We start from the raw sequence: 7,767 nt of genomic DNA, 5'->3' as shown, positions 1-7,767 counted from the left end.
GCGTTGGTGCGGTGGCGGGCGTTTGGCGGCGGCGTCTCGGACGTGTGGCCCGACGCGGTGGGCTGCGTGGTGGTGGCGCCCGTCGCGGCCGCGGCGGCCTGATCTGGTCCGGTCCGGGCCCGATTCGGGCGGCGGATGGCTCGGTGGCCGCCGGTGGCTTCTCCTCCCGCTCCTGGAGGTCTCCCTCCTGCCTTCATGGGTGGATGGGGTGGCTGCTGCGCGGCTGCAGGGCGGGTGGCGGCACGTTCGTCTTGGATCTGGCGGTGGGATCCGGGTGGACGCAATGGTGGGGCAGCGGCCGGGTGTAGCCGGGGTTCCGGCCGTGGGCGGCAGCGCGCGGAGGTCCGGCACATGGTGGTGGCCTCCTGGGGGCGCGGCGGCTACACGGTGGTTTCGCGGATCTGCCCGCGGCGACGGCCGGCTATCTCCGGCGTCGGCTCGTTTGCGGTCAGACCGCTTCAACCGTCGCTCCATCTCCTCGCCGTCCAGGCGATACTTCGGTCCAAGGGCTGGTCCTCCGTCAGCTACGGTCCATCGCTCGTCTCGCGCCCGGCAATAGGACTGAGCTCGTCTCGCGCTCGGCGGCGGGACGGAGCTCGTCTCGCGCTCGGGGCCGCAGGACGGGCGATGGAGGCCAGTTTTGGCCGACCTATTGGGTCTCGGCGCTGGGGGTCGTCCAGGGGTGCGAAAGGCGGGGCCTTTTCGCTTATCTCTTCGGTTGGGGTAGCGGCGGGTCTCGGGTCAGGTGGTGCCTAGGTCTGGGATGCCGGGGTGGCGGCTCCGGTGATGGTAGCGCGATGCTTTTGGGTAGAGCCCGTGGCTTGGTGCTGCCCGGTGGCCATGGCCGTGCGGGCGGGGTGACAGCCAGGATGCGGCGTTCGGTGGTGGTGAAGGGCGGCCGGGGTGAAAGCCTGTTCTTTCTGCGGACAGACCGGCAGCGACGAAACTCGTTCCCTTTTTGAAGGCGGCGGCGTGGCTCTTATCGCCCATTGTGTGCTCCAGGGGAAACTCTGATCCTTGGATCGGGCGGTGGCGGCGCTCTGGTGTCGTATCCTTACTGAAGGCGCCGCCTTAGAGTCACCGGATCGTTGTATGCGGCTTCATCTCTTCATAGTTAGGGATGGTGTTGCTGTGCTCAGCACCTGTGTATCATGCCTTGGGTGTGTGTTTGTTATGATGGCGTGCGTTTGTTGTGGTGACGTGCATTTGTATTGGGATGTAAGTGATCTTTGCTTTTATTATATATAAAACAGGATGGAAGCCTTTTTGGAAAAGGTGATGGAGACTAAGCAAAGCAAAGAATCTGATGCGCTCAACGTGCAGCTGGGGCCACCTCGTCAGGGCAGATCACCTTTGCCCAACAAGGGGTTCTTATTTTATTTATTTAAGAATCCAATTGGCGGACGTAATCGCCTCGGCACGTTCTCAGAAGGTGGTCGGCAAATGAAGTGTAAAAGCACGTGTCCACTGCCCTCATTCTTCTGTTAATTGCAACAACTTACAAGGCAATACAAACACATGGTGGCAACAACAAAGTACTGCTGAATAAAGCGAGTCTCTAATTCTCTATGAATAATTAGCGAGGCCACCACCCCTTGTGGAAGGCGCCATCGAGATCGGGGTGAGACTACAATAAAAGCTGGACATATGATAGAAAAATAGAAAAAAAAAAAGTTGAGGCTGTTGGATCTTTAATGGGTGCTTCAGATTTCCCACGTGGGCTGGTGGATTCTCTGTACATTTCATGAAAAGCTCCCTGTGTGACTGCTATATACAATAAAGATCCTCCCACCTACTCCCAAGTTGCCTGATCTGAAGCACCCATTGAAGATCCAACGGTTCATATTTGTTTTTCTATTTTTCTATCCTATGACCATCTTCTATTGTAGTCTCTCCCTCGAGATCGAGGCACTTCCCCCTCTCCCACACCATCAACCAGGAGACAAGGACGACGTCGACACCCGACCTGCGTTTGATCGACAGGAGGTTTGCTTTTGCCTCTAAGGTCTAGCGACTAACATGACCCTTCGAAATCTATGAGGTTATTCTATTTTTGTTTTTGTATGCCGTTTCAGACTCATGGAGAAATACCATGACGCGGCCATCAAATATAGATATATATTTTGGCTGGCTCCGGCGAGGAAAGGGCGATGACAATGGTACGCCTTTGGCTCGCTTCAGTGCGTGTAGTTGTCGTTAGATGGTCTACGAATTTGAATGTATTTTTTTATTATTTCTGGTGTTTGTTGTCCTACCATGATTGAAGATGAATGGATTGAAAGTTTTTTCCGTAAAAAAATCTAGACATTTGTTTTAACTAATATTTTCTCTAGAAAAACTAAGTACAATATGGATGCACACATGCACACCAACACCTCACTCGCATATTCACACAACAGCTATTAAAACGGAGTGCAAACCAACCTGTGGTCGGAAAGATTGTGGTATCCCAGTCCATCAGGATTGAAGTCCCAGTGCTGGTTTTTTTGATTTATTTCGGGATTTCCGGCAATGCTTGTTCAATGGGAGGAGATGGTCCGTCGACCAGGAGACGCCTGTGGCATCTTCTGTTGGAGTAATTATGCATCTCTAGGATGCCATTAGCAGAAACTGATTGCATCTAGATCACACAATAATCAAGAACAGAGATGGGTTTAGGGATTCTTTACATGTCACAACAGTGGACATGATCGCCTGCTCGGTGCAGGCTTGATGCAGGGGTGATGTAGTCGAAATAGAGGTTGTCCTCGCACTATATAATAACAAACAATAATAAGTAAGAAAAACTACACAAGTATCTATCTAAATCATACAAGTAAGAATTTTTTTTCCTTTTAGAAAGAAGATAAGGTCAAGAGGCTCACCACGGTGGTGCATTGACGAGATCGGCGCGGGCGATCAACGGTGGTGAGGACGGGGACGAGACAGGACATGCCGCCAAACCTAGACAAATCTTGAGAAAAATGGAGGTTGGATAAGGAGCTTCGAGAGGAGAAAGCTTAAGTATAGCTCGGGCATTTAATCGAACACCTCATGTGCATAGGAGCTGAGCTAGAGCACCATAAATCTCTCCAACGGCTGGCCAGAAAAACAAAGCAATGGAGTGCTCTGCTCGCGAGCGAGGGGTATATATAAGCATCTCATTAGTCCCGGTTCGTGGCTGGAACCGGGACTAAAGAATACCCTTTGGTCCCGGTTACAGTCACCAATTGAGACCAACGTGGTTACGTCTATATATACATATATATGTATATAGGCTTGCTAAACTAAGCCTACTCGCATTACTTCTTATCGTACACTCCGGCCAGTACGCGCTAACTAGTCGGAAGGGTGTGCGCGTCGTGAAAATTCCACGTAACAATTTACGACCAATACAGGTCCACACGCTTTGCTAGCTTCGTTCCTTTGTAAAAAACAGTTACTACATTCTTGTTCACGCGTTACTACATTGCAGTAACACGTTTACTATACGCCAGGACTGAAGCATCTCTAATTCGTTCGTTGGTAACACAAATTATTTCATTACCATCCACTGGGTCCTTTTTACTAGTATAATGAGCATGTAGTAATTCGCTACTACATAATATGATGGAGTAATGCGTTAACCAAGCGGAGGTGTGTATTTTTCAACAAAAGGCACATGCAGTAATGCGTTACTATGTTTACCATGCGCTCCAAGATTGAAGCATCTCTAATTTGTTCTTTGGTAAAACAATTAGTTTTATTATTACCATCCACTCTATCCATTTTACAGCTAAAAATTAGTAACATGTAGTAATTCGTTAGTACATAATAGAATGGATTTACTATGCTTAGTAGGCCAAGGGACCGGACCATCTCATTGCTTGGTAAAGAATTCTCATCCATTACCATCTCTTCCATCTATATTACTGCAAAAATTAGTGACCTACGAATCGGGATGTCAGGGACGATGCATCATAACCAAATTAAATCCCGTTACTTTTTCCTACAAACACTTTTACCCTCAAATATGCATACACCTGGTGCGACCCGCCCGCTTAATTAGGCCGGCATGCACGCTAAGGCATTCTACGTGCTCACTTACAATAGCACAGCCGTATATACATATGTATATACGGTGGCGCTATATGCGTGCAAAATACTTATTTTGCGCTCCGGCCAGGCTGGTTGAGCCGGCTTTGGCCGCGGAACGGATCTTCTTTCCACTCCCTAGTAAAAAGTCTAGCAAACTATAGCAAAGGAATTAAAATGGTTACAGAAAGACTCTCTAGTCCCCCGCTCTGCTTGATTAGTGTCTTTATATTTCCCCTAGTAAAAGTTATAGCAATCGTAGTAACGTAATTAAAATTTTACCGGCTACACTCTCTGGTCCACAACTCTGTCTAGTTAGGCCTCGTAATATAATTTGGGCACATGGTAATTAACCATCAGTTGGATGGTAATATTTTTAATTGGAGACTGGATGGTAATTGTGTTGTGACTTTGGAATAAACCGATTACAACTATATCTACTACAGTATGTGGTAATTGTATTACGATATGGTCTTGGATGTTAAAGTGAAAATGGAAACATGCCCGTTACTATTGGACTACTACTACTTAGTAATCGTTTGACTACACATGCTTAGTTTATCGTTCCCATGCATCTAACGTTCCATGCTAGTAATACATCACTATAGCATTACTAGGGTTCGACCCAGTGTTACCATCAATATAGCCCCACTTAGGGCTATAGTGATGCATTAACACTCACTTAAAGTTGTAAGGAAAGAGTATTTTATCTTTGTTTTGATTTTTAAGCAACGGTTGTAGCAAGTTGTCTTCGGTATCTGTTACTCGGTGTTTGACCGTCCATTCATGTATGATATTTGGGTTAATGAACCCAATGTCATAGATATCTGCTTTTCTGCATTCGACGGTCTTCAACCTGCATAATATAGTGAGGATAATTATATATACATGCAATGAAAGAGATGAGCTATATATAGAAACTTAAATACAGAAGTAGTACTTACAGACAGTAGCAAGTCACGACTATTTTGTCGAGGGCCATTTAATTGTATAACTGGAGTAACTCGTCAAATTCAACAGACAACAGATCAATTCCGACGAGGTCGTGCCCCTCTTTAACTCTCATCGTCACAGTATCCTTCCCAGACTGGTTGTAGATTTTCCTTTACCATTCATGCAATCTTCGCATCATCGTTGCTAGAGGCTGATGATAAGGTTTGACGAGAGGCTTTCCATACTCGTATTTGAATTCGTCCACCTCCATTGTTTCAAACTCTACATCATCGGTCAGGTAATCAGCAGGATTGGTACCGGGCACCATCCCCGGATGATTAGCGACAATATCGCTAGACACCTTGAGCGGGGGGCACGATTGCTTCGCCTGTTCGCCGAGCTCGGGATTTTTTCCCCCCACATCTTCGTGCTGCTAACCTTGCATCACAGCAAGTACTTCCCGACGGCCCCGCTTCCTTATATGTCCTTTTAATTGTGCGCACATAGTTAGAATCCGGCGGAGGCGGTGGTGGTCACTCCAGGGCATTGATAGTCCGTTTCACTCTCACCGGATCTACCGTTTCCTTCGGAGGTGGAGGTTTCCGTGCAAAATGGTCCCTCACTTCGGCACAACAGATGTCCTCGTTTTCCTTGTTGGTCCTTTCATATGGTAACTTTTCCGGAGCCTTGAGAGATGGTCCTTTTATGATTTGGTTTATGGAGCAATAATGGAGGTTATTATTAGGATATTATACCTGGTGGAAAATTGCGTAAAAGTAACTTTATCGTAAACAAAGTATAGAGCCTCTTTTATTCATAACATTCTAAAAAGTTGGGAGAGAAAACACATAGGAATATGATGTCATTACATCTTGGACCCTACACGACTGAAACTATGTTTCTTTTTGCATTAAGAAAAACATGGTATTTCCATGACTCTTGAGATTGTAACGCACATGAACTCTTACGGAAAAAACTTCTTCGCAAAAGCCAATGGTTTTACTGACGCCTTATAATTTTTTATTACATATATAAATATGTTAGGCTTGACAGAGTTATACATTTTTACAATTTAATTAGGCATATGTAAAATATGATGTGTGGTGTTATTAAGGCAGCAGAAACATGTTATTTTCTACATGTACGTTTAATAGTTGTCTTCTAAATTTCATTTTCTAATAGTATGCAACTAATGTTATAGAACTATAACTCATATGTGTATATCTAAAACTAGGATAGCCCGTGCGGTACACGGGCTAACAACTAGGACACTTAAATTCGACAAAATATTTGAATTCTTGTGTGCTACTGAAATTCTTAAAATTACCCAAAGGTACCTATTTCTTTGTCTACTGACATACTGAAGTTGTCAAAATCATTGGTAAGCTAGCCTCTTCGTCCCAACTACCAAGTGGACCATCCCTGACCCGTTCTATAGCCAAGGCACGGGAGAGAAACCAGGTTCAACATATCAATATAGGAGTATTTATTATGATCTTATAACACGATAAATGAAATACGGTGTACATGCATGGGGCAAAGACAGTTACACCATTACACACCCCACTTTCGACAAGTATTTCCGGACGGAGGGAGTACAAACATAGTGCGCACGCCTCGCAAAAGAAAAAAAGATACATAGAGCACACGTACACACATGCATGCTTGCAGGATAATCAGAATCAAGAACTGGCTGGAGGTCAATCGGGTAGCTACTTGTGTCCCCTGACCCTGAGCAAGGAAAGGGTAGTCTGTGTAGCCGACCACCGGATCAGAGGTGTAAAAGGTGGCCCTGTCATACTTGTTCAGACCTTCGTTCTTCCTGAGCCGCTCTGGCAGGTCGGGATTTGCCAAGAAGAGCCGGCCGTACGAGACCAGATCAGCGTAGCCATCGCTGACGGCCTTGTCCCCTTCCTCCCTGTTGTAACCTCCATTCACGATGAAGGTGCCCTTGAATGCCTTCCTGAAAGCCAGCAGGCTGCGCGGGATTCCATTCCTTGGCTCCACCATGTGGCAGTAGAGGGCGCCAACATTGTTCATGTGGCGAATCACGTGCAGCGGGAGCGCCTCTGGGTCGGAGTCGTAGTCGGCTACCGGGGAGAGACACCCACCAAGGCGGTGCGCGCCCACCTCGGTGGCGAACTGGCAAAGGTTCTCCAGGTTGGCAGCATCGTCCTCGTTGAACTGGTTACGGGGACGCAGAGGCTGAGAGTTGGCTCTATCAGCATCGAGAAGAAAAAATAACTTGTTGACCAGCAATCCATTGGTGGCGTGAATCTCGACACCGTCAAAACCATTAATATATCATCACAACAAACTGGCGTTAGCATGGGTTATTCACCAAGATGGGTTAATTACCTGGGTACATCTATACTGGCTGATGAATCCCTACTTGTAATAGTGAGGAGCAAGTCGGAAAAATTACATACCGGCTTCAATGGCATTTCTTGCGGCGCCACAAAAGTCATTTACGATTTGGGGTATCTCCCGTGCTTCTAACCCTGGACGTGGAGCGGCTGTGAACTCTGAAATACAAGTAGACCACAATCGAGTTTGGATGGTATCCATGGGCACTAGTAGAAAAAGGGCCTATAGTCCCGGTTGGTGAGGGCCTTTAGTCCCGGTTCATGAACCGGGACTAAAGGGTCGGTACTAATGCCCTGATCCTTTAGTCCCGGTTCAATTCAGAATCGGGATAGATGGGCCTCCACGTGGCCTGTCCGCTGAGCCCAGGCAGGAGGGCCTTTGGTCCCGGTTGGTGGCACCAACCGGGACCAATAG

Source organism: Triticum dicoccoides, chromosome 4A (genome assembly GCF_002162155.2).
Source record: "Triticum dicoccoides isolate Atlit2015 ecotype Zavitan chromosome 4A, WEW_v2.0, whole genome shotgun sequence".
In the NCBI taxonomy this organism is placed as follows: domain Eukaryota; kingdom Viridiplantae; phylum Streptophyta; class Magnoliopsida; order Poales; family Poaceae; genus Triticum; species Triticum dicoccoides.
Note: the sequence above shows the minus strand (reverse complement) of the source record.